A 26734-nucleotide genomic window follows, 5' to 3' on the forward strand; every position below is an offset into this window, starting at 1 on the left:
AGAAAGAAAGAAGACAGGAAGAAAGAAAAAGACAGAAAGACAAGAAAGACAGAAAGAAAGAAAGAAAGAGGAAGGAAGGAGAGAAGGAAGGAAGGAAAGACAAAAGGAAGGAAGACAGAAAGACAGGAAGAAAGAGAAAGACCAAAAAAAAAAGACAGAAAGAAAGACAGACAAGAAAGAAAGAAAGAAAGAAAGAGAAAGAGATAGAGAAGGGAAGGAAGGAAGTCACAAAGACAGGAAAAAAGAGACTGGAAAAAAGACAGAAAGAAAGACAAGAAAGAAAGAAAGAAAAAGAAAAAGAAAGAAAGGACAAAGTTGGACCAGATGACCGCTGAAGTCACAGGCTTTTAAGGACCTGGAAGCTGGACGCGGGCCAAGCTAGAGAATCAAGGATGAAGGGAACTGCCGTTTTGAAGCTGCTCACTGGTTCCAAGCATCTGACCACATTTGTTCATTCAATCGCATCTGTGAGGCAGGTGCCACTGTTATTCCCAGTTTACAGACCAAACAGCTGAGCCATAAGGCAGTGAATGTAACCGATGACACATCTTGGCCGTGACACCGCTGTGACTCAGACCGGAGGTCTGGCTGCCCCGGAGTCCGGGCCCCTAGCCACCACGTGTCTGTGGAGAGAAGCAGCACCGGTCCCCTGGCTTACTTCGATTCACCGTGTGGTTGGGGGTGATACTTGCGTTGGCGCTCCCCGTGCTGGACCCATGGGGACCACCCAGTCAGCCTGGGACGCCCGCTGGGGAGCTGGGGCCAGCCCAGCGGGAGCAAGTGAGTCAGCCGTGCTACCCAGGGGCACCTGGTCCTGGCCTCACAGAAGAAAAACAAGAGGGAGCCCCTGCTTAGGCAGAGGCCACTGGACTTTTCACACGTGTGCCCTCCTATCATGTTTACAGCAACCGTGAGGTGGGAATCATCTCCACTTTCCAGAGAAGAAGAGTCTATCTGCTAGGATTCTGTCAGCTTCAAGCAACAGATAAGCCAACCCCAAGCGGCTTAAACGATAAAGACATTTATCTGACAACCCCCCCCAAAGTTCTAGATTTGGCGAATTCCAACTCGGTAATCCAGGGACTCCACGGGCCACCGGGACAGGGCTCTTACCCTCTTCGTGAGCTCCTTTCTTGGCACCTTGGCGCATCCCTCTCTCACAGTCCCCAAATGGCCACAAAGGTGTCAGGGACCCACAAAGGCGGGTCCGGAGGCAAGCAGCGAACTCTTTCTTCCCTGTGACACACTGTAAGAGAGGGGAGACCCTCCCAGGGCGGCCCCGCAGACTTCCTCTTGCCTCCCATTGGCCAGGGTTGCCTGAACCAACCATTGGGTAAGGGGACAAGACCTCTTCTGGAGCAGGGGTGGAGGTGGGAGGTAAGGGCGTAGGGTGGTGGGGGCTCTCCTGGGGCGGGGCTTTCCTTGGATGGGTCCTCCTGGGGCAGGTTCTCCTAGAGGGGAGCTCTCCCGGGGCGGGGCTCTCCTGGAGTCCCCTTGGGGGGGAAGGAAGGGGGGAAGGAGGGGAGAAGGTAGGGGGGAAGGAAGAGGGGAAGGAAGGGTCTGCCTCAGAAGAGACGAGACTCGCTCAAAGTGATCCATCTGGTTCAAGGCAGAGCTGAATTCTAAAACACGCAGAGGCATTTTGCCTTGCCTGTTATCCTTCCAACATCTTTGTTATCCTCATTCCATAGAGGACAAAACTGAGGCTCCCGTTGTGGAACCCGGGCCAGCGCCACCGCTCCATTAGGAGCCTGTGTGTCATAAAACATGAACACTTCGTGTGCCAGCCACGTATGATTCCATCACCTATGATGTAAGGTACTATTATTATCCCCATTTCACAGAGGGAAACACAGAGGCGCGGAGAGGAGAAGAAGCTTGCCTGAGGTAACACGGCCAGAAAGTGGTGGGGCAGGTATTTTAACCGCCTGGTGTTCCAGGATCCCACCCCACCAAAAGGTCAAGGGTGGAGTGTGAGGGAAGCCCGGGGAGGTGAGTCAGAGAGGGTGGGTGGGGCAGCCCCTGGGCCAAATAGGGAGAGCTGAGCAGTAACAGGGGAAGGGTGGCCAGGAATGGGGCTAGGGCAAGGCCAGCTGGCAGGCCCGGCGGAGTCTGCAACCTGAGCCCAGGAGCCATCACCGCCCACCCGCCTCCCTCTCGGGTTCCAGGTCCCCTGCCCAACCCCCTCCAGGAGCCTGAAGTACAGATTCGGGTTTTATAGGCGGGGGCAGGTGCGTTTTGTGGACAGATACAGCCTAGGGTTACCTCAAAGAGTTTTTGGTTCAACTATTTTCCAGATAAGGAAACTAAGGGCAATCTGTACAAAGGGTTTTGTTTGTTTCTGTCTGTTTTTTTCACTGCTTCATCCCTGCTGCCTAGAACGATGCTTGGCATAGTAGGTATTCAGTGAACGTTTGCAGAATGAATGAGTGAATGCGGTTTTCCTAGGGCACGTAGCCTGGCAACAGAAAGCTGGCCATCAGAAGAGTCCCTTCGGGGGTTGCCCGGGTGGCTCAGTCGGTTAAGCGTCCTACTTCGGCTCAGGTCATGATCTCACGGTCTGTGAGTTCGAGCCCCGCGTCGGGCTCTGTGCTGACATCTTGGAGCCTGCTTCGGATTCTGTGTCTCCCTCTCTCTCTGCCTCTCCCCCACTCCCGCTCTGTCTCTGAAAAAATAAACATTAATTTTTTTTTTTTTTTAAATAAGAGCCTCTTCTCTCCTCCCCCAACCCCTCCCACACAAGTGGGAAGACTGGGGGTCAGAGAAAAGTGGTTTGTCCACAAAGATATACCCTCACCAAGCACATGGGCTCTCACGGGCACAAAAGTTACTCTATCCCTTCACACCCAGACACACAAAGTCACATAGGCCTTGCTCGAGCTGCAGGGTCAGAGGCCGCTCAGCCCAGCCCACTTAGGCATAAATGGGGGAGGGGGGTGAGGGGGATACTGGCAGGATCCTTGAGCGAGGCAAGGGCAAGGCACTGCAGCCAGAGCTCCCAAGGGGCCAGAAACAAAACCAGAAAATAAGAAATGCCATTACGCGCCACCCCCTACCCCTGCCCCTGTCCGCTAGCTTTGGAAGGGCTCCCCGCTGTCTCCAGCCCAGCTTTTTGGGTCTCCTCAGTTCAAGCACTCAGCGGGGGCCGGTGTCTAGGTCTCAATAGAAAATTCTAGAAGAATAAACCTGATTGACCAGCTGGGGCTGGCAGCCACCCCGGGGGCCGGGGGCCACCGCCCACCGCCCACGACCAGGGCTGTGGGAGCAGGCGCGGCTTCTCTAAGATCAATGTGAAGGGTGGAGGAAGTGATGTCTCCCCAGTCCATTCAGCTGGTCTAGATCCCATCCCAGCCCCCATCTTCCCAGACAAGAAGTCTTGAATAATCTCCATGATGGAGCTCTTACTACCCACACAGCACAATGTTATGCATTGTCCCTAATTACTCATTACTCGTGGAAGGCTCTTATGTCATCCTTTCTTTCCAACGAGCCATTGCTCATTTGCTCAAGTCTGTGACTGCAGTGCTTACACAGGTTTAGGTCAAGGCTACCCAACCGTTGGCTCATTCTGTGTCTTTGGCTGCTATAAACAACTTTTCACCTCCAAACCCCCCAGAAGAGAGGATCCGATTGGTTCTCCCACTCGCCAACTTGTCAGAGCAGCCCCTGTTGGCCAGAGCATTCACACCAGCTGCCCCGGCCACCCCCCCATTGGGTGCCAGCCAACCTATAGAATGGCCGCCCAAGACCAGAGGCCTGCCCATCCCTGCTCTGTGATGGTCGGGGTCGTTTTTGTCTCTGGTTTACGCAAACGTTTTCTCTGCTTATCCTGATTTTCCTCTGGGCCTGGGCCAGTTCCCTGGGCTCCTGCCCCCACCCCAATTCTCTGTTCATTGTTTTCGGAGGCTTATTCTTCTCCTTCCTGGCGCTTCCCCACCTTTTTCCTGCTGATTGCACGTTTTGGACGTAGCTCTGCTCATTTCAGGCATGGCCACATACACGGCTTCCTCTCTTTGAGCCTCAGTTCCCCCCATGCGTATATTGGGGCGACTAATTCCCACCTGACAGGGTTATTGAAAGGATGTGTGAGGTCCTGTCACAGACTTGAACATTAAGCAAACTCAATGTCTGTTCTTTCTTTTGGCTTCAGCCCTGAAAGCTGTCAAAAGGCCAGAGAGGCAAAGCTCAACTAGGAGAGAGAAGAGGTCTGAGTTCAAGTCTCAGCTGGGCAACTGACTTGCTGTGTCACCTTGGGAAAGTCCCTTCTGCTCCCTGGGATCAGTTGTCAAATAAGGATCGGACCAGAGGAGCATTTCCCAGACTGCAGACGAACAAACAAAAAAACAAACAAGAGTTAAATGCGCTCCATAAAGAGAGAGAAAGAGAGAGAGAGAGAATCCTTGGTAAACATGTTGGGAAAAACCACTTAACACTTACTGGAATATTAAAGACTCTGACGCTGGGCTGTCCAACATGGTAGCCACTAGCCACACGTGATTACTGAAATTAAAATTAATTAAAATCAATTAAAGTTTCAAGTCCATTACCTCCATCTCACCAGCCACATTTCAAGGGCTCCATAGACACGTGCGGCTGGTGGTTACCATGCAGCATGGAAGTGATTAGAGGGTTTCCTTGCTTGTAGAAGGTGCTAGTTAATGGCACTGCAGTCAGAGGGGGCCGTTCCACCTTGACCAGAAGTCCCCGCACACAATTGGCCACACTACCCCTACGGCACATCTGTGACCAATGGGAGAAGGAATACCACTCCCAGGACCGGGGGTCGGATGTTGAGTGAGAGGCTCTCTTAGGGCCCTTCCAAATCCAAGTGAAGCAGGGGGAACATTCTGGTAGCTGGATTCCCCTTAGGGGAGGGACCCGCCTATGTTCGGCAGCTCTCTTGGCTACAAAGACACTGTAATTGTGGAAAGAGAGCCCTCCCTGAGTGCAGCTGGGATGCACTGGGAAGAAGGGGGCTGAGAAGTTCATTGTTCAGGGTGCTAAACGGTGTGGAGTTGAGAGAGGCAGTTGAAAGAGTCGGGGTGAGTGGGTTGAGGGTGGGGGAGGGTCTGGCAGCCTGGTGGGAAGATGCAGCCCAGGCAGGAGGGAGGATGGGGGCCCCAGGGTGGCTGAAGGACGCTGGAGGGCAGAGAGGGCCAACGTGGGGCTAGAAATCATCCGCACGCAGCCGCAGGCAGCGTAGGGATTCTCGCCCATCATGTGTGAATCGCCCATCATGCGTGAATCACCCATCGGTGAGTCAGTACGAGTCTCCTGCATCTCGACACATGACCTTGGGAAAAATCGAGAGCAAGAGGCGTTGACCTTTGGGCTGCCAGTGGAGTAGAAAGAGCTTTCAAGGGAGTTGAGAGCTGCAGGGTGTTAAATCTAGCAGAAGAAGGTGGTACGGAAAGGAGGACTTGCGGAGTGAACGAGGGGAAACGACCCCTCCACAAGGGTCCCCAGAGAGATCAGGTGTGGTGGCTCTGAAACGTGGCCCCTAAATGCTCTGACCCTCCTCTCGAATACTGGTTCTGTGACTGCTTGACCAACAGAATACCATAGAAGTGACCTAAATCTTGGGGCGCCTGGGTGGCTCAGTCGGTTAAGCGTCGGACTTCGGCTCAGGTCATGACCTCACAGTTTGTGAGTTCGAGCCCCGCCTCGGGCTCCGTGCTGACGGCTCGGAGCCTGGAGCCTGCTTCGGATTCTGTGTCTCCCTCTCTCTCTGCCCCTCCCCCACTCGTGCCCTGTCTCTCTCTGTCTCTCAAAAATGAATAAATGTAAAAAAAAAAAAAAAAAAATTAAAAAAAAAAAGAAGTGACCTAAATCTTAAGAGACCGGTAGGTTCCACCTCCCGTTTCTAGAGACACTTATTCTTGGAATCCAGCCACCGAGCTGTGCCCAGGGCACACTGGAAGGCCACGTGTAGGTGTGCTGGCCAACAGTCCCAACTGCGATTCTAGTGACAACCAGTGTCAGCTGCCAGATGTGTGCGTGAGGAAGCTTCTAGATCACTCCAACTCCATTCACTGTGACTGCATACACGCGAAAAACCCTAAGAGAGAGAGAGCCCCTCATTAGGCCCACCAGACCCACAGAGCTGTGAGAAAAAAATAATAACATGATGTTGTTTCATGCTGCTAAGTTTTAGTTGATTCATTTTGCAGCAATAGTCTAACCAGACCAGGAGACAAGCTATGAATCCTGTCACAGTGGGATAGGCTAGGGGAACCAACTTTTTTTTTTTTTAATGTTTCTATTTATTTTTGAGACAGAGAGAGACAGAGCATGAGCAGAGGAGGGGCAGAGAGAGAGGGAGACGCAGAATCTGAAGCAGGCTCCAGGCTCTGAGCTGTCAGCACAGAGCCCGACGTGGGGCTCGAACTCACGGACCGCGAGATCATGACCTGAGCCGAAGTTGGCCGCTCAACCGACTGAGCCACCCAGATGCCCCTAGGGTAGCCAACTTTTCATGAAAGCTTAAAACATAGGGGGGGCCTCAGCAAGTCATTATACCTGGATGACCGGGGTGACATCTGGATGAACTCGGTATGAGATAAGGTTTCTGCTGTGACCTTGAGGAGGACCCAGAGACCATCCAGGTGAGAGAAAGGAAGGTGTCAGCGGTGACTCGGAAGTTTCTGTCCTGGGCAACTGTCCTCAGTGACAGCTGGAGCTGAAATTGGGGGGAGGGAGAGGTGGGTGAACAGGTTTGGAGGAAGGTGATAAGACCACTTGGGGACGAACGGCGTTGCCTTTGCAATGTGCCTTCCGTAAATACCAGAACCTGCTGACAGAGTAATAGAGAGAGAGAGAGAGAGAGAGAGAGGAGCTTCAGCTCACGTTCCCAAAGCAAAGCTCTGAGAAGTCTGAACCCCCGAGCTCATTCGTAAATACCCACAGTCGTTAATTCATGTATTTACTCTGTGAGTTAGCCATTCAGGCAGGTGTAGTTAGGCGTAAGATCACAGACCCTAGAGCCAGACCGCCCGGGGTTCAAAGCCCACTCCCCCTCTTACAAGGGCACGGCCGTGGGCAGGTGACCCAGTCTCTGTGCCTCAGTGTCTTTACCTCTAAATGGAGATGGCAGCAACAGAACCCGTGTGGTCGTCAAGATTGAAGGAGTACGTCCGTGGAAAATTCTTAGAACAGTGCTTAGAACATAAGTCCATATGACGTGTTAGCTGGTAATATTCGACAAATGATTTGGGGGCACCTGCTGGATGCTGGACGCGAAGCTGCACTGAGGATACAGCAGGGAACGAGGCGGATACAGGCCTTGGCCCGTGAAGCTCACGTTCAAGTCCTTATTCAGCAGCTGGGCGCCCTATGTTTCTTCAGGCTTCCTTCCTTCCTTCCGTCCTTCCTTCCTTTTTCTTTCTTTCTTTCTTTCTTTCTTTCTTTCTTTCTTTCTTCTTTCTTTCTTTCTTTCTTCTTTCTTCTTCTTTCTTATTTTTTGAGAAAGAGCGAGTACACGAGTGGGGGAGGGGCAGAGAGAGAGAGGACAGAGAATCCCACGCAGGCTCCGTGCTGTCAGTGCAGAGCCCGATGCGGGGCTCGAACTCACAAACCACCGGATCATGACCGGAGCCAAAATCAAGAGTCAGGCACAGTAACCAACTGAGCCACCCAGGCACCACCCCCACCTCAGGTTTCCTTTCATACGTATTTTCCTATTTGACCCTCAGAAAGGCCCCAGGAGGTTGGTACAACAGTGACCTCATCCCCGTTTGACAGAGGTAGAAACTGAGGCCCAGAGAGAACTGATGCCCTCTTCCCACAGTGCCTCAGTCCACTGTCCCAAATCCGTGTGTCCCTTCAACAAAGGCTCTGTGACACGAGCAGTCCAGAGGCCCCGTGTCTCCTGTCGGCCGGCTTGTATTTCCTCTGCCTGGAAACTTCCAGTGGCTGAAATCTCAAAAGTGACCCGCCCCTTGCCCCTGAGCGAGAAGCTCTGGAGCCCCTTCGTGGCAAAGTCCTGGAGGCAGGAGGTTGGGGCACCATGCCTGTGCTACCCCTCTCCCCGCTCAGCCTCCCAGGGGACGCGAGGGTGTCTCCACTTGGTGTGACAAACAGAACCCCGCCCAATACCATCTTCACGGAAGCCTGAAATTCCACTGTTCCTGATTCATTCTTTTGGGTTGAGGAATTGCTCCCAGGAATATCTTTTCGCATCCCAAATTCCTCTGGGATGGGCTACTAAAGGCCTTAAAGATAATCACTTTCTTTCTATGGATGAGGAAAGTCCTGCTCCAGAAGGAAAAGTGACTTGCCCAAGGACGTATGACCAGTCGGGGGCAAAGTCAGAAATGACTGGATAAGAAGGGCAGGGATCCGTGATGCTTCCGTACGTCTTATGCTACTCTGCCGCCTTCGAGGGGCTTCTCCCCAGCCAGAGTTCACTTGATTCAGGTTGTCCCTACCAACAGGCCGTCCTCCTCCCTGAGGTGGGCATGAGTTTTCTGGGGCTGCTACAACCATTCCCCTTCCGATAACGGAGCCTGGTTGATTACTTCCAGAACTAATCTAAAGGTACTCGTCCCTATCCCCACTGCTGGATCCCTGAGTGGCTAAGATTTCTGGCCTTTCCTAGGCCTGGTTTACCTCCTCCCTCCATTCTATAGGCAGCCTCAGATCCTTCCAGCACATTCCTTTGCTGCCGTCGTTGCTGAAGCAAGCCAAGGTTGGTTTCTTTTTTGTTTTTTGTTTTATTTATCTACTTTGAGAGCGAGCGAGCCCAAGGCGGAGAGGAGCAGAGACAAGGGGAGACAGAATCCCAAGCGGGGCTCCAACTCACGGACCTCGAGATCGCAACCTGAACCGAGATCAAGAGTTAGACACCCAACCTACTGTGCCACCCAAGTGCCGCCCCCCTTCCCCGCCCAAGTTGGTTTCTGTTGCTTACTCCTAAAGAGCTCTAATTGACATACCCACTTTCCAGATGAGGAGAGTGAGGTGTGGAGAGGAAACGTGGATAAGAGGTAGAGCTGGGAGTGTGACCCAGGTGTCCTGCCTCCCACCATACTGCAGACTGGGAGCAGTTGGGTCCTAAGGAAAGAGGAAGGTAGGAGTATAAGTGAACAGGCCTGGACACAGAGAGTGTTGTGGTTAAGTGAGAGGTTTCGGAGTCAGACAGACCTTGAATCTGAATCCTCTGTGTTTTATTAGTTTTTTTCTTTAATTTTTTTTAACATTTATTTATTTTTGAGAGAGAGAGAGAGAGAGAGAGACGAGCGTAAGTGAGGGAGGGGCAGAGAGAGAGGGAGACACAGAATCCGAAGCAGGCTCCAGGCTCCGAGCCATCAGCACAGAGCCCGACGCGGGGCTCGAACTCACGAACCGTGAGATCATGACCTGAGCCGAAGTCGGACGCCCAACCGACTGAGCCACCCAGGTGCCCCTCTCTGTGTTTTATTAGTTGTGGGACCCTCGGACAAGTCATTTCGTCTTCTCAGAGACTGCCTTCCCTCAGCTGAAACGTAAGGGGAATGGGACCTTTGTACAGACACAGGTCTGCAGGGATACAGCTGGTTACAGCACTGGGTGCGTTTGGGCCTTCACCCGTCCCTTGCCTGGGTCCCCTGTGCAGTGAACAACCTGTACAATTGTACAAGAAAGCTCGACGGATAACATCGGCCTTATGTGGTTGTTAGGAGGACTAAATGAGATAATGCGCCCAACACTTAGTAAAGTACTCAAGAAATAGTAGTGAGCTGTTATGACACATCACCACAGGCCCAGTCTGGAAGGTCTCTGGCAGTCTGGGCTGACACCGTAAGAAACTCTTTCCTTTCTCACCGCCCACCCCCAAACCTCATAACCTTTCCTGGACGGCCTCGCTGCCCTGCCTTTCCCTCCACAGCTCTCCAAGTTTGGCCGGGCTGCTGGGGACCAGGCTTCTGGCCTGGTCTAGCACACCACGGCTTTCAGTTTGGCGAAGGCCCCAGATCTGCTGGGGGCCAGCTGGCAAGTCCTGCCTGTTCCAAGTTTCGGAAGGTTCCAGCAGCCAGCCTGCCCTCCAGGCTCCTCCCTCAGACTCAAGGCAGATGGAAACCAGAATGTCTAGCGTATACTTGGGGTCTAGCTAAGGCAGGCCCAGAAGCGCCCTGTGGTAGCCCAAGCCCCCTTAGGCCTCCTCCCCGCTCTCTGGAAAGGCCCAAGCGGTCAGAACAGGAATGGCTGCACCCAGGGCCTCTGGGAGAGCCACGTGAACCAGCCCAGCGCCTGCCAGCTCTCAGGCTGATCTCACAATGGCTCCTTTCACCACAAAGAGGAGCTGGCTTGCCTATAGCCCTCGAGGTGGTGTCCCAGGCCCCAGGGGCATGGAGTGGGAGGTCAGAAACTAAGGAAGGGGTTGCTAAGGCTGGGAGAAGTGAAGGTGCTGAGTCACCCCCTCACGGCCACCTGATGTCAAGGTGACCACCCCCACTGGGGCCACAGGAGTTCAGATTCTCTGGGGCCCGGGGCTGGAGTAGGGGTGTGTGTGTGGGGGGGGGGGGGGGGGTGAGTAAGTGTGGGAGCAGATGGAGGGAGAGAGTTAGTCATGGAGTTCTGGGGGGAAGGGAGGCTGGGCCCTCAGCCCACACTCTTGCTGGCATCTGCAGGCCCATAGCAAGAGGGTAACGTGGTCTTGGTCCTTGAAAAGCCCTTCCAGTAACAACTGGGGCATCCCAGCCAGGTGTCTTCTGCACTTGGGCCTCTTCTCCATGCCTTCTGCCCCAGGCTTCCAGGATCTCTTAAAGGGACTTACGTCTTCCCTCAAGCATGTCTGCCCCCCTTCGCTCCCCCTTCTTCACTCCCAAGGCACAAATCTAATTTAAGCCGCTCAGTGAATTAAAGCCCTCGCTGGCTGCCCACTGCCCAAAGGGCCATGGCCTCAGGGTCTTTGCCCTGCCTTCTTTGCCCACTCGGCCCCTGTTCCTCTTCCTTCTTTTTTTTTTTTTTTTTAATTTTTTTTCAACGTTTATTTATTTTTGGGACAGAGAGAGACAGAGCATGAACGGGGGACGGGCAGAGAGAGAGGGAGACACAGAATCGGAAACAGGCTCCAGGCTCTGAGCCATCAGCCCAGAGCCGGACGCGGGGCTCGAACTCACGGACCACGAGATCGTGACCTGGCTGAAGTCGGACGCTTAACTGACTGCGCCACCCAGGCGCCCCTGTTCCTCTTCCTTCTGATTTCCAAATCCTTTAGTTCCTGGGAAGCCACCTTTCCCCCACCCCCAGTTTCTGCCGTTTGGGTGGGGCTCACACCTAACCATAGGCCCCCGTCTGGCCAATGAGAATATTCTACCCCACCCCCACACAGTGCAGGGTTCCGGCGTAGTCATGTGACCCAAACCGCTCCAGGGAGATCCAGTTTCAGAATCTGTGTTTGAACATTGGGAGAAATGAATCTTTCCTTCCACTGGGCTTGGAACCGTGAGGGTGTCAGCCTGGGGCTGCCTCCATCTGGAAAGAACCTGCTCCAGAATGAAGCCAAGGCAGGGAGAAGCAGGAAGATGGGAGACCAGGTGCCGGTGGCATCATTTGAGCCCACTAAGTCCAGCTGTACCTGAAGCAGATAAGCTGCCTTTTTTTGTTTGTTTCTTGAGGTCAATACGTTTCCTTTTCCTTTAAGCCTCTTGGAATTGGGCTTTCTGTCTCTTGCAACCCAGGAGTTCTGACCAATACAGAGGCCCTGCCTACTGTGGCCTCCAACCACTTTTGAGCTCCTATCTGCCTTTTTGCTCTGGACTTGCCTTCCCCCCAGACACCGCATGTACTCTGTGACTTCTGCTGGGCTCTCTACTTGGGGCTGATTCGCTTTTCCCCTTTCGTTAACTTGGTCAGCTGGACCTGAGCCAAAGTCGGATGCTCAACCGACCGAGCCACCCAGGTGCCCCTCTTTTTTTTTTTAATGTATTCATTTCAAGAGAGACAGAGCGAGCGGGGGAGGGGCAGAGAGAACGAAAGAGAGAGAGAGAATCCCAAGCAGGCCCCACACTGCCAGCGCTGAGCCCCACACGGGGCTCAAACTCACGACCCGCGGGATCATGAGCTGAGGCGAAACCAAGAGTCAGACGTTTAACCGACTGAGCCACCCAGGCGCAAATAAAAGAGAATTTGCTCTTTGTTCCTGTCCACTAAGGAACCATTATTTGGCTGCTTGATAGTGATTTGTGTGTTTGTATACTCATCTCCTTCACTAGATTATTGGGTTTCTGGAGGACGAGACCTGTGTATGATATCTTTTTCTTTTCTCAGTGCCCAGTGTCTGGCGTGGCACGCGGTAGGTGCCCAAGGAATTCTTCTGGACTGATCTGACTTGCCTTCAGGCGGGGTGGGCGCGGCTGAGCGTTGGCGCTGTGGGGACGGGGCCCTTTCTCTGGCTCTACTACGAGGCAGCTGTGCGGCCCATTCCCACGTCAACCTAACATGTCTGTCTCCCTTCAACCCCAAACCCTGCTCATCCATCGGGGGACTCTGCCCCCAACGTGTGACAAAGGGCTGCTTCGGGAGTCAAATGGATTTGAGTTCAAGTCCTGGCTCTTTTATGTGGCACCTGAGTGAGGTGAGCCGAGTCACGGGACTTCCTGGAGCCTCGGTTTCCTTAAAATAGCAAACACATAGTGCTCATTGGTGTGCTGGGCACTCTTCGAAGTGCTTCCCGTTTCCTCACGCTGTTTTCTTACCCACCCTGGGAGGCGTAGGTGCTCTCATCGTCCTCTTCTAGCGATGGGAAAACTGAGGCCCAGAGAGGGTAAGAGTTGCCGGAGGCCACGGCCAGGCGGTGGCAGGGCTGGGGTTGGAACTCAGGCTGTCTGGCTCCAGAGTCAATGCTCCTCACGCTCAACTGTCCTGCCCCGTGCAAGATGGCGCTACTCCCAGAACCTTCTTCGTTAGGTCGTCGTGAAGCCCAGTCTTGGCACGATGCGTGTGGAAGATCCAGCCGAGCTGAGCACCGCTGTTACCAGTGGGTGTTCCGAGCCTGGCGGAGTCCAGTCGTCCCAGAGCATCCTTGATCTTGGGGTCCGGCTGCAGGGAGTGGGGCTGCGGCTGGTCCCGAACAGCAGCCGCTTGGCTCTGGCTACATTCTAAGGCTCTCTCTCCGCTTGGCAGACGGACCGCACTCATAATGCGCATTTGTCCAGACTGTGGTTCAGTGGCTTCTGCATTCTCTGCACGCGCTGCCCTGGGGCCCTGGAGGGACGGAGGGCAACAGGACAGGCTCCAGCCAGACGGGGGGAAGCTGCTGGAAATCAAGAGGGCCGGGGAGGCGGGAGAGCCTAGTTTTTAGAAACCCCAGCTCTGCCACGGCCTTGTTGTGAGAACTTGGGCAGACTGCATACTCTCACCCGGGCCTCAGTTCCTTCATCTGTGAAATGGGCACAGTAATGGTACCTACTTCGCCGGGTGGTATAAGGATGAGAAGATGACGTATTTTGCAATACCACTGGGGGCTCTCCGTAAACGACAGTTAATTATTAGCTTTGTCCTGCTGTTTGCTCAGCCAGGCTGCCTGGGGGTCAGTCTTGCCTCTACCCCTTCCTAGCAATTTGACCTTGAGCATGTTACTCAACCTCTCTGTGCTCAGTTCCTCACTTCTACACTGGGGACAAGAACAAAACACCGATGAAACAACCCTCCGTCTGGGGCATTGAAAGCGCTCCCTAAGCTTTAGCGCTTGCTGTTACCCTCCGGCTGTAACATCTTGGGCGACAGCCTGCCCCTCCCCGTGCCTCAATTTTACCACTTGTTCAGCGAAGTTTATTTATTTATTTATTTATTTATTTTAATGTTTTATTTGAGTTTTGAGACAGAGAGAGAGAGACAGAGCATGAGCGGGGGAGGGGCAGAGAGAGAGAGAGAGAGAGAGAGAGAGAGAGGGAGACACAGAATCAGAAACAGGCTCCAGGCTCCGAGAGGTCAGCACAGAGCCCGACGCGGGGCTCGAACCCACGGACCGCGAGATCGTGACCTGAGCCGGAGTCGGACGCTCAACTGACGGAGCCACCCAGGCGCCCCGCAAAAATAAATCAACATTTAAATGTTTACTGAATTTATTTTTCTCATGAAACACCGGACGTAGCGCTTTTTTATGTGCCAGGCACTCTTCTGACTGCTTTACACAGATTAAAGCATTCACTCCTCACCGTCTTGGCGGGAGGGACTATTGTTACCGCCGTTTTGTTTTTGTTTTTTATAGATGAGGCAACTGAGGCAGAGAGTTGTGCCCGGGGAGTCAAACCCAGGTCATCTTGTTGCAGCTCCACCTTCTGACCTTCTCTGCCCCTGTCCCCTCTGTTCGGGAGTTGGGGTGCACAGTGGACCCCACTCATCCGTGGGCATCCATTACTCATCTCCTGGGACGGGGTTCTCCCACCTTTGGGGTGACGGGTGGGGGCTGGCGGTGGGATGCGGGGAACTGAGCAAGGAGCCTTAGCCTCTGCGGACGGCCTGCCAACACCTGCCACTCGGTCAAGTCCAAAAACGGCTCAGGTGCAGTTCACATCCTGTTGTTCTTCCGGAGCCTGGGAAGAGAACAGGAAAGGCCGAGAGGCCCGGCTTCGGGACTGCCTCTTGGGGAGGCGGGGTGAGCCGCCGAGTCGGGAAGGGCCAGGAGTGCCTTAGCTGGGTCTTCCTTCCTCGGACACTCCCTGCAAGAAGACTGGGCCCCGGAGCCAGAGGCCTGAATGCCAACACGCTCACAGACTTGGCAGGGGGAGAAATGCTAGATTAAGACCTGGCCACGGCACTCCTCCGGGAAGATGAGGCTCTTTGCGTGGCCACGTACACCGATGGCCACCTCGGGTGTGAGCGGCACTGCCCTCTCCCTGCCCTCAGCCTCTCCCTGCCCGTGAGAGGAAGGCTTCTTGTGAGCAAAGGAGGGGAGACTTGTCACCGAAAATGGGAGCAGAGAAACGGAGCCTGAAGATAAAGGCAGCCTGTGTAGAGTCCCAGGGTTCCCGGGGCGGAAATGTTTGCTGGGCTTTTAAGAAGGCTATTTCACAATCAAACTTCAGCTGTTAAGTGGTGGCACCCCGCACTGTCACCGCTAACCCTCCAGACCGCCTGCCACACCCCAGCCTTCCCACCACTTTGTGGGCGGTGGTGTTCCACGACCGGAACTGGGGGTGTGGACAGCAACCCTGGGGCGCTAGACGTGTCTGGAGATGGCCAGTTCAGTGGATGCGGTCCTGGGAGGCCGATGAGACGGACTGCCTGTAACCTGCACGTCTCCTGGGCTTTTCTCCCCAGGCGGGCACTGGGGCTTTGAACCCCGCAGTTAAGACTGCAGACCATAGAGATAGATGATGCGGCTTTGACACACTTACTGCAAGTGTAAACTTAGGTCCTGTCATAGACTCTCTGAGCCTTGGTTTCATCTGTAAAATGGGAACAATAACATAAAGACTAAGTTTTTCATCACTTACTAGGTACTAGGCCCTGATACAGGTACTTTATGTGGATTGTCCTATTTTATTTTATTTTTTTAATTTTTTTTTTAACGTTTATTTATTTTTGAGACAGAGAGAGACAGAGCATGAACGGGGGAGGGGCAGAGAGAGAGGGAGACACAGAATCAGAAGCAGGCTCCAGGCTCTGAGCTGTCAGCACAGAGCCGGACGCGGGGCTCGAAGTCACGGACCGCGAGATCATGACCTGAGCCAAAGTCGGACGCTCAACCGACTGAGCCACCCTGGCGCCCCTGGATTGTCCTCTTTTAAACCTTACTACAACCCTATGAGGTAGGTGCTATTTTCAGATGAGGAAACTGAGGACTAGGAAGTGTAAGCAGCTGGCTAAGTTTATACAATCGGTAGCAGAGGTATGAAAACCCAGGAGGTCTCGGTCCAGAGACTGTGCTATTAGCTGTGACCCAGATCACATCTACTTATGAAGGTAGCTGTGAATGCTAAGTGATTTTCTGCATGCAGAGCTCTCAGAACAGTGCCTGATGCGTCGTAAGTGCTCGAGAAGTTCAATCTGAGCTCTTGTGGTGTGAGAAGTGATGTGGACACCCGACTCAAGCTTAAACATTAAGGTAATTTATTATTTCACCAACAGGAAGTCCCGGAGCATTCCTGGCCTCAGGATGGATTGATTCAGTGGTTCCACAGTGGCCTAAGGACCCAGGAGATTTCTGTCTCTGACTCTACACATTGGATCCAGTCCAAGGTTAGCTACCTTCTTGATGACAAGATGGCTGCCCGCAGCCCCTAGACAAACATGCTTCCTTACTCTTCCGGCAAGAGGAAGAGGCTGTGCCCCTAAACCAGACATCCAAGGGCTTCCCTTCAGTCTGACTGGGCAAGCTGTGTCATGTGGTCATCCCTGGACCAGTAACGGCACTGAAACAATGCCAGGAGCTGGTTAGCTTTGCCTTCTCTGCCTGCATGCTTGGAACTGATACTGGGGCAAGCTTTCCCAGAATAAGGGGGATGGCCAGAGGAGGGATCTGCTGGGAACTCATAAAACGGTTGTGGACGCAACTTTAAAGAACTAGTGACCCCTGTCAACTGGAGGGTCTGGGGGGGATCCCTGGGTTACACAAATCATTTGAATACAATGTGGTCGTCCATTGTGCGGTGGTGCCGGATCCAGAGGAGGAAGAGGTTTATTTGGACTGAGGGTGGAGGTTTATTTGTGGGAGGATCCCTGGAGGCTTCGCCTCTGAATCCTGGAGTCTGAGGAAGATTTCCTCAGGCTGGAAAGCCTGAGAAGAGGGTCAGAGGGTACGGCATGAGCAAAGAGCTATACGCTTCTGGGAAGTTGGGGCTTAGGGGCAGAGTAGCCTGGGAGGGAGGGAGGGCGTGTGGAGACATGGCCCTCAGAACACGGAACGGGCTCCTATCCACCTCACCTTCTGGCCGAGAGCACCGGAATGATAAAAGCATTGAGTGCATGCCATGGGCAAGCACTACTCGGGCAGGAGAGAGAGGGAGATACAGAAACCTTAAGTGATCTGCCTAAGGTCACACAGCTGGCCAAGGGCACTCTGACCCCAAAGCCGGGGCTCGTAACACTCCTTGTACCTCCCTCACCGGGTCCCCATCCCAGCAGCGGGAGGAGGGAATGGCAGACCAAGGAGGGAAGTCAGGTTTTGTCTCTGGTGGGCAGGGAGGTGACCCCCCTCCTGAGGCCTGAGAGACAGGGAAAAGGTGGGGGCCCCGAAGTGTAAGGGGGCTCTGGAACCGGGAGATCTAGCGTCACAGGCCTAGTTCTCCCAGTCCTCGTTTTCTCGTCTGAAGTAATAATAATCTGCATGATTCCAAATATCATGCCATTGGGAGGGGGCAGCTGGGAGGGAAGGCGGAGTTCTTTTTACCATGCCTCAAAGGTTACTTGTTTTTCTTATTAAAGCAGAAATCCTGGGGTGATTGAAAACGTGAGCGGTGATTGCCTTTGCGGCTCAGCTTTTGCTCTGCTTTTCTCCTTTTTGTGTTTTTTCTCCCCCCATGTTCTTTACAATGAACATATTTTACTTTTTAATGGACTCCCCGCCACCACCAAAGAAGAACATTAAAATTCATTATTAAAATTCCTCCCTGGGACGCATCTACATAAACCTATGCATATATGCATAGAATGTCTTTGGAAGGCAGTCCAGAAAAATGGTCAAGCGCAGGGCTGGGGGGAGGGGAAATGAGAGACCAAGGTGGAGGGAGGGGGGTGCCTCTGGGCTTAGGCTCCATGGGACTGCTTGAATTATTATTTACTTATCTTACCATATGCTTGCATAACCTTTCCAAAAAAAGTGTTTTGTGGGTTTTTTTTTTTTAGTTTTTTTTTTTTTTTTTTAGGTAATCTCTACACCCAACATGGGGCTCAAACTTAGAACCGAGATCAAGAGTCACATGCTTTACCAGCTGAGCCAGCCAGGGGCCCTCAGAAAGTTTTGCTTTGTTTCATTTTTAGTCAAGAATATCAACCAGACCCAAGCCCCAGATTTCCATTAGGTCCCACAGTTGCCATCTCAGGGACCCAGCTATGGGCTCCCCCTCTCATTCTCTATTCTGGTTCTTTTTTTTTTTTTTTTTTTTTAACATTTATTTATTTATTTTTACAGAGAGAGAGCAGGGGAGGGTCAGAGAGAGAATCCCAAGCAGGCTCTGCACTGTCAGCACGGAGCCCGACGCGGGGCTCGAACCCACAAACCGTGGGGTCATGACCTGAGCCAAAATCCAGAATCAGGCTCTTACCTGACTGAGCAACTGGCCCAGGTACCCCTGTTCTGGCTGTTTAGGTGACCCCCTTTTGGAGAGACCCCGGGTCCGACTAGGAGTCCGCCGGCCAGGTGGCTGTTTCTTTCAAAGTGGGCACCTACCAGCTCAGGGAGCAGAACCGTGGGGGTGCCCCCCTGCCCACTCCACTCAACCTGGAGGACCCCCACCAGGACAGGCAGCCTCTTCACCGGCTCCTCACTGCACCTCCACACCAAAGAGAAAGGCCACATCTCTTCGGACGGTAGAAAGTCCTCCCTGACCGGCCCTGCCCTACTGTCCAGACTCATCCTCTCCGCTTCCTCATCTCAGACTAATAGCTGGGAACCACAACGGCCTTCTCTCTCTCCCCTCGGGCCCACGCACAACCTGAACAGTCCTTCTCCCCAACTGCCCAGCTACTATCTACCCATGATGCAAACCTGATCTTCGATGGGCCCTCCTCCAAGAAGCCTTCCCTGATCAGTCCTGTCAGGGGCCTCCTCGGGGCTCCCGTAACACACTGGGGTCCCCTGGTTCAGAATCCCAGCTCTGCCCCTTTTGCAATGCCTCTAGCTTTGGGCTAATTACCTAACCTCTCGGAACCTCAGTTTTCTCATGTGTGAAAGAGTGCTAAGCTCAGAGTTGTTGTAAAAGATTATATGACTCAACACAGATAAAATGCTCAAAATAGTGCCTGGTACACGGTAAGCACTCGATAAGGCTTGGTTCTCATCACGTGATATTCGGAATTACCTGTTTATCTGTCTCCCCCTCTAGACGGTTTTGAGCTTGAACGCCGCAGTTGGGCTATATCACCCTGATACCCACTCAGGGCCTAGTACACGTTAAAAACTTCTCAAGAGATTCTTGTTAAATAAACGAAATGATCCATTCAAACAAATACACACTTCTTGAGCATTTACAAAGCATGTAAAGTATTTAACACTCTGTCTTAAACACCGAGCACTTTCTTTTTTTTTTTTAATACTTATTTATTTTTGAGAGAGAGAGGTCATGAGCAGGAGAGGAACAGAGAGAGAAAGGGAGACACAGAATCCGAAGCAGACTCCAGGCCCTGAACTGTCAGCACACAGCCTGATGCGGGGCTCGAACTCACCGACCGTGAGATCATGACCTGAGCTGAAGTCGGATGCTTAACTGACTGAGCCACCCAGGAGCCCCTAAGCATTTTCTATACATGACTTCACTTAATCCTTGTGATGAGGGTGTGAGTGAGATAACTGTAGATAACCCATTTCACAGATGGGTAAACTTTCCATCCCCTTAACTTACTTTTTCATCACAGCACATGACCTCCTGACACGTTATGTATCTATTTGTCTCTTCCTAATAGAACCTGACTCCCCACTGGAATGGAAGTTCTGTGAGAGCTTCTGTTCTATTTTTATGGCATTCATGAGGCCTAGAGCAATGTCCGGCACATAGCAGGTGCTCAGTTTATATCTGTGTTAAACATCCTTGCATCTGGGGGGTGCCTGGGTGGCTCAGTCGGTTAAGCGTCCGACTTCAGCTCAGGTCATGATCTCATAGTCCGTGAGTTCGAGCCCCGTGTCGGGCTCCGTGCCGGCAGCTCAGAGCCTGGAGCCTGCTTTGGATTCTGTGTCTCCCTCTCTCTCTGCCCCTCCCCTGCTCACGCTCTGTCTCTCTCTGTCTCAAAAAGAAGTAACTGCTCACGCTCTGTCTCTCTCTGTCTCAAAAAGAAGTAAAAAACATTAAAAAAATTTTTTTTAAAAAAAGGTGGTTTCTCGATCGGCTGATTCTCAGCCCCACTGGAGACAAAGGGAGGTGGGGTGCTAGGCTTCTGTCATCATGTGGAGGAATCATGTGCAGCCTTTTCTTTCTCCTTACTTTCCACGTGGGTCCCAGAGGCTCAGAATCTCTGCCTTTTCACTTTGGAATGACAGGGGGGTGTGCCTGTGCTCCCCATGCTTCTCACCTGGCCCACTTGGGAAGCCCAGCCCTTATGGCCAGACTTGGTGGTCCCAGTGGTAATGATCTAAGAGGGCTAGGGGCATCTGGGTGACTCAGCTGGTTAAGCATCTGGTTCTTGGTTTCGGCTCAGGCTGTGATCTCATGGTTTGTGGGTTCAAGCTATCAGGTTCTGAGCTGACCATGCGGAGCCTGCTTGGAATTCTCTCTCTCTCTCTCTCTCTCTCTCCTTCTGCCTCTCTCTATCTCTCTCAAAATAAGTAAATAAACTTAAAAAAAAAAAGAAAAAAGTCTTTAAGAGGGCTAGAGTGTTTTCCTGGCTCTTAGCAAAAGAGGAACCAACGAACCCACAAAAAGTCCTTCAAAGAGAGAAGTCATAGAATGTTCTATTACTCACTCAAAGAGGAGGGGGAAGAACTCCCTGGATTTCAATTGGGGATCCAACTTTTCCCCCCTCTGGACTCCTATGATGTTTATTTTAATTTAAAATAATTTCAGGGGCGCCTGGGTGGCTCAGTCGGTTAAGCGTCCGACTTCAGCTCAGTTCATGATCTCACGGTCGTGAGTTCGAGCCCCGCGTCGGGTTCTGTGCTGACCGCTCAGAGCCTGGATCCTGTTTCGGATTCTGTGTCTCCCTCTTTCTCTCTGACCCTCCCCCGTTCATGCTCTCTCTCTGTCTCAAAAATAAATAAACGTTAAAAAAACAAAAAAAATAAAATAATTTCAAACTAACAGAAAAGTTGCAAGAATAATACAAAGAGCTCTTAAATACCTTACCTAGATTCACCTTTTTTTTTTTTTTTTTTTTACATTTTGCCATGTTTATTCTCTCTCCCTCTGTCTCTCTCTTTTGATGATAGGTAAATAGAGACAGATAGATGGGTAGATATATAGACATATAGATAGATACATATAATTATGGAATACACATTATGGTTTCTGAACCATTTGAGAGCAGATTGCAGACATTGATGCCCCTTTCCCCTTTAACGCTTCAGTATGCGATTTTTTTTAGGTTTATTTATTTTGAGAGGGAGAGAGAGAGAGAGAGAGAGAGCACGAATGGGGAAGGAGCAGAGAGAGAGAGAGAATTGCAAGCAGGCTTGGCACTGTCTGCGTGGAGCCTGACGTGGGGCTCGAACCCGCGAACCGCGAGATCATGACCTGAGCCAAAACCAAGACCCAGAGAGTTAACCAACTGAGCCCCCCAGGCGCCCCACTATGTACTTCTAAAGAACAAAAATATCCTCTTACTCAACCACAGTACAGCTATGAAATCCAGAAAATGTAACATTGACATAATACTTTAATCTACTCTCCGTATTCCGATGCTGTCAGTTGACCCAGGAATGTTCTTTACGGTCTTCTTTTCCCTCCAGTACGAGATCTGGCCAAGTTCACGCATTGCATTTAGTTGCCTGACGTGTCTTTCTAATCTCCTTGAGTCAGGAACAGCAAGCCGCCTTGCCTTGCCTTTCACGACGCTGGTATTTGGAAGAATACAGACCAGTTATTTTATAGAATGTTGCTCGATTTGGGTCTCCTCTTGACTAGATTCAGGTTGCGCATTCTCAGCTGGAATATTTGCAAAACTGATACCATATGCATCACTTCCCCGCCCCCCCCCCACCCCTTCCGCCCATGTCTGTCTGCCTGGAGAGAGTGGTGCTCAATTTGAGCAACAGTTAAGAGGTGGTCTGGTTTTTCTCCACCGTAGAAGTTACAATTTTCCTCCTTGCAAGCAATAAGCAATCTGTAGGGACACTTTAAGGTCATGTAAATATCCTGTTCCTGCTGATTCTTGTGGTGTTTATTTCTGATCAGCAGGATGAGGCGCCCGGCCCCCTTTCACCTTCCTTGTTCTTGTCGCCCTCCCCTGTTGAGGGACTGGGATGGGGCCTATATCAGCATTCTGTGGGATTTGGACATGCCCACTCCTGTGGGAGCCCCGCTGGGTGAATCCAGGGGTTCTGGTCCTTGCCCTGGTGGGGTGTATCCAGCAGCTGAAGAGAATGGCAGGGGAAGAAAGGATTCCTTCCAGAATCTCACCTGAAAACTAAGAGGTAAACCAAATGGGAGAAGAAAATAGTATTGGGCTCATCCCTCAGGTCCCTGGCCGTGTATGTGATCAGCTCAGGCAAGGCTGTTGTCCTTCTGTTGGGGACCGTCCCCTGGGTGTCCAGACGTGGACATTACATTAGCTCTGTGTGCCAGCAGGTATCACCAAGCCTCCAGCAAGCGAGGAAGGTGGCCCCCCCAGGGTATGGGATGCAGCTGCGAAAACATCAGCCTGCTGCTTTTCCTTTTCCCCTTTTGCAGGGCTCCTCCGGCTGCTGGCACTGAGCACGAGCACGAGCACGGCTCAGCACTGGGGAAGCGTGAAGGACACTTCTCAGCTTTGAAAAAAATACAGCTGACTGCTTGAATTTCAAATAGTTTAACGCCCCCTCTGCTACCTAGCTGTGATCTAAAGGACTGATTGTTCGGGCCTCAAAGTACCAAATAAATGAACTGTGAATGCCCAAGGATGGACAAGAGGCGTCCTTATTCAAGTCCAAATGTATGGCTGGAGAGGACTGTCGACGTTTGCTCTTATGTAGCAAGGAAACAGCCGGGAAGTAGGCTACCCAGGCCTGGGATTCTCCCGGGGCAACCGCTTGGCATCCTCTGCACCTTCAGACAGTAGGAAATGAGCTGCTCATCTGACTCAGGGCCACAAAGCTCTGGGTGGAGACCCTCTGTGGTCAGAGCTGTTTGTCTATGTTGAAGATCACAGCCATATTCTTGAGGCAAAGGGCAAAGGGCAGAGCAGGCGTTTAGGGGAAGACTGCTGAACACAGAGTACTGCCCATGGGATGGCTGTGGGTGGTGGGAGAAGGATGGACGGTGCAGCAAAGCACCATCTAGGGTCAGAAGAGCCTTGGGTTCAAATTGATTGATTGATTGATTGATTGATTTGGGCAAGTGATTTAATCTCTCTAAGCCTCAGTTTGTCCTCAGCAAAATGGGGAGCACTAATAATACTCAAACTCAGGGGCACCGGGCTGGCTCAGTTGGCAGGGCACGTGACTCTTGGTCTCGGGGTGGTGAGTTCGAGCCCCGCGGTGGGTGTAGAGATCGCTTAAAAGTAACATCTTAAATAAAAAAGAATACTCCACTCGTGTCGTAGGTATGGCAGGTCTTAAATGAGGTTGTAGGTATTAAATGAGACTGTATTTGTAACCCACTCAATCAGGCGCATATTGAGTGTCCCGTAAACCTCCCCAGATAGTGTCCTATCTAATAATAATAGTGATGATGACGATGGTGATGATCACTATTGTCATTTCTGAGCCTCCGGGCTGCTGTGTTAGGGTTGACTAGGAAATTGGAGCCAGGGTGAAGTAGGAGTGGGGTATGGGCTAAGAGAGTAGCCAGTGGCACTGAGCGGAGGCCAGAGGTATAGATAGAATGCCATCACCCTGGTGGCCAGACCCTGTCCGTGGATCTATTCTCAGCAACCCTCAACATCATTTTAATGACTGTGTATTATTCCATTCTATGGATGAACTATGTCTTATTTAAACAAACAATCATTTTTTAAAGTTTATTTATTTTGAGAGAGGTAGAGTGTGTGAGCAGGAGAGGGACAGAGGGAGAGGGAGAGAGAGAATCCCAAGCAGGCTCCACGTTGCCAGCGCGGAGCCTGACGTGGGGCTCGAACTCATGAACCACGAGATCGTGACCTTGAGCTGAAACCAAGCGTCCTGTGCTTAACTGACTGAGCCACCCAGCTGCCCTAAGCAAACAATCGTTTTAACAGCTGCAGAATAGTTCAATGATTAGATGGATCACATTTTAATGGGGAAGCCAAGTGGTATATTAGAATCAGAACAGACTTTGAAGATAGAGATCATCAACCACATAATCAGCACTTTTGTCAGCATCGACTCCGGGCCAGGCCCTGTGCTTTGTGCCAGGGTAAAGAGGACAGACATGGATGGGCCCTCACAATGCTCACGGGCTACAGGGGAGACAGGCATGTAACCTGACCCGCATTCAAACCCCGGGCTGTGTGGGCTTAAGCAAGTCACATGTCTTCTCTGAGTCACGGTTTCCTTCTATTGAAAGCCCAATGTGCAGTGTTACAAGCATAGTACTCAGCTAAAAAATGCTACTTCTCTCTTCTAATGAGGAGTACTTTTACACACACACACACACACACACACACACACACACACATAAACCATTCATTTGGGTGGAATGTGTGTATATATATGTATCATGTGTGTGTGGGGGGGTTATTTATCATCCTGGATGATTTCTGTTACCCAGCTAAAGAAATTTTTCTAGGGGCGCCTGGGTGGCGCAGTCGGCTAAGCGTCCGACTTCAGCCAGGTCACGATCTCGCGGTCCGTGAGTTCGAGCCCCGCGTCGGGCTCTGGGCTGATGGCTCAGAGCCTGGAGCTTGCTTCCGATTCTGTGTCTCCCTCTCTCTCTGCCCCTCCCCCGTTCATGCTCTGTCTCTCTCTGTCCCAAAAATAAATAAATGTTGAAAAAAAAAATTTAAAAAAAAAAAAAGAAATTTTTCTAAACCCTCTGCTAATCTTTAGGGTTCACTAGGCAGAGGAGTGGGTAAAAGCCACTGAATTGGTCAGCAAACAAGTCACCAAACTGTCCAGACATGGGATTTCTTAGCTGCCTCTTTACCATTTCTCCAACACTCTGAGGAGATTCCTGCCTCAGTGCCTTTGTGCTTGCTGTTCTATCTGCCTAGAACACTGTTTGCCCAGATATTGTCCTACCTCCTTCAGGTCTTTACTCAAACGCCATTTTATCAGCGAGGCTGTTCCTCCCTGCCCCCAGCACCCCTCCCCATCCCCTTACTCTGCTTTGTTCTTCATGGTAGCTCTTATTACCTCCTGACATGGGCAAATTGTCCTGGGTCTTGGCTTATTCTCTGTCTTCGCAAATAAAATGTAATCTTCGGGAAAGCCAAGATGCTGTCTGACCTGGGCCTGGAGCAGGTGCCTGACACATAGTAGGCCCTCAATAAAAATATGTGGCATAACTGAACGAAGAGATCAAAGGAGACTCCTCCTAACACGGCGGTTGCTAGTGCCTGGAAACAGTAAAAAGCTGCTCGAATGGAAAGGAGGATCATAATAATTGGAAACTTAATACAGGACCTTATTTGGGTGGTAGGCCACTGAAGATCTTGGCTGGGACGTGTGCAAGTGGGGCCCGGGGTGAGGGAGGAAATATTTCCTCCCTGCCAAGCTGCAGCAAGAGGCTAATGGCCTCCACAGGGATCCAATCCAATTAAGGCCCTGGCTCCAAGTCAACTCGGGTTCCCTTCCTGGCTGCTGCGGCTTCCAAGTGACAAAATGAAACCTGTAACTTTCCCAAGACGAGACAGTCTCCAGGCCAGCAGGGCAGGAAGGGGCTGAGGGTAGGGTTTCTGTTCCCAGGGAAGCAGATGTGCATTGCACCCAAATGGTTTTAATACTGTGTGTGTGTGTGGGGGAGAGAGAGAGAGAGAGAGAGAGAGAGAGAGAGAGAGAGAGTGAGTGCTGGGGCCAGCATCAGAGGCTAGATCACCACCCTCAAGATCAGTCCTTGCAGGGAGGGAGCTGGATGCAGACAGTGGAAAAGAGATGCGAAGCAAGGAGACGTGAGTTCTCCCACTGAACTGTGGCCGGGCTGGAAACCTAGACTGTGAAAGGGCGCGCCCTGCTCGAGGTCCCTACTGCAGAAATGGAAAGGCAACTGTCCGCAAGTTTAGGCTTAATTGCACTCAGAATGCTCTTTCAACTATTTATTTCTTTCTAAAAGAAATTTTTGGGGCTCCTGGGTGGCTCTGTCGGTTGAGCTTCCGACTTCGGCTCAGGTCATGATCTCACGGTTTGTGGGTTTGCGGGTTCGGCCCCGCATCAGGCTCTGTGCTGACAGCTCGGAGCCTGGAGCCTGCTTCCTATACTGTGTCTCCCTCTCTCTCTGCCCCTCCCCCCACTTGTGCTCTTCTAGGCTGTTTTTCTCTGGAAGTAATGTTGAAGGCAGCCAACCCAGTAGATCCTGTGAGCATGTTAGTGAATTCTTTTCAATATGAATAATGGTCTCTCACATCTGTGTAAACTTTCCCTTCCTTCCCTGATTCAACATAAGCCTCTGACCCTTGGCAGAAGAAGAAACTGAGGCTCAATAAGGTGGAACTGTTTGCCTAAACTGGTAAGTGGCAGAGTTGGAATTTGAGCCAAGACCTATTATGCAACATCTTTTGACCTCAGGACCATGAGGCAAAGGAGAAATTGAGTTGAGGAGGGGTTTGTGCAGAAGAAGCAGAAGATGATAGTTTTTGAATGTCTACACCGTGCTAAAAACTTTATGTACCATCTTTTCTTCCCTTCGATTTGATTTTCTTTTTTTTAAGTAATCTCTACATCCAACACGGGGGCTCAAACTCACAACCCCAAGATCAAGAGTCACATGCTCCACCGACCAGGCCAGCCAGGCGCCCCCTTTTTTAGACACCCTTAAGAACCTGAAGACCAGCATTATGAGCAGATGGTTGGCCAGGGTATGGGCAACATGGATAAAGAGATCTGGGTCTGATT

General features: G+C 51.7%; 1 long non-coding RNA gene across 1 annotated transcript; it reads left to right on the forward strand.

Moving 5' to 3' along the window:
* Positions 1–15625: 15625 nt before the first annotated feature.
* Positions 15626–22622, forward strand: LOC115521700. Its single transcript, XR_003971146.1, has 3 exons — positions 15626–15734; positions 16054–16164; positions 22461–22622. It is a non-coding gene; the product is annotated as an uncharacterized LOC115521700 (long non-coding RNA).
* Positions 22623–26734: the final 4112 nt, after the last annotated feature.

This window comes from Lynx canadensis, chromosome C1, assembly GCF_007474595.2.
Source record: "Lynx canadensis isolate LIC74 chromosome C1, mLynCan4.pri.v2, whole genome shotgun sequence".
Lineage (NCBI taxonomy): Eukaryota > Metazoa > Chordata > Mammalia > Carnivora > Felidae > Lynx > Lynx canadensis.